The following is a 755-nucleotide window of genomic DNA, read 5'->3' on the forward strand; positions in this document are numbered from 1 at the left end:
AGACCTTGCCCCTGCCCCCAAAGTCCTGGGCTTCTCACATGAGGGCCAAGGCCATGGGCTGGAAATAAGCATCCTCTTAGGCCCATCCGGTTGCCCCAGCCAAACCAGGCACCCCTCTCCGAGACTCTGGGCTCTTCAAGACCCGAGCATAGTCTAACCTGACAGTGTTCTGAAATGGGGCTACCATCCTTCCCAGCCAGCTGCGTCCGACTGCCCTGTGGTTTGAGAGCTCATCCTTCCCATGCCTGCATGTCACAGGGCAAGTGGTCTTGCTGGGGCCAAAAGGCTGCTGCTGCTGCAGGAGTTTGGGCCAGGGGACCCCCAGAAGGAGGAGGAAGGCTGGGCTTGGAGCCCAGACCCACGTCATGTGGGAAAGAGTAAGATTCTGGTTTTTGTGTGTGTTTAGATTCTAACCAGGATGGCCCGTGGGCCAGGGAGCCCAGGGCCTTGCCTGACCCTGCCTGCCATGCTATTGGCCTTTGAGGAGGGCCTGGGCCTCAGTTTTCTCGCTGGTGTGTAAGCTGTGGGCAGCTGGAGCTGCTTCCCAGTTGCTGAGTGAAGGAGATTGCAAGGCTTTCCTAGCACTCAAGGGACTCTAGCCAGCACAGGGGTGGTGAGAGGGCAACCTTTGCTGCGTCCTTGGCAACAGGACATTTAAAACTTACTCCACTTCCCAGAAAAAGTGCTCTGTAAACCAGAGCTTGAGGTAGCACAGGCTGGTGTCAGGGCAGTCCTCCCATGGGTGGGCAGTGGCC

Source organism: Bison bison, unplaced genomic scaffold (assembly GCF_000754665.1).
Source record: "Bison bison bison isolate TAMUID 2011002044 unplaced genomic scaffold, Bison_UMD1.0 scf7180017864077, whole genome shotgun sequence".
Taxonomy (NCBI): domain Eukaryota; kingdom Metazoa; phylum Chordata; class Mammalia; order Artiodactyla; family Bovidae; genus Bison; species Bison bison.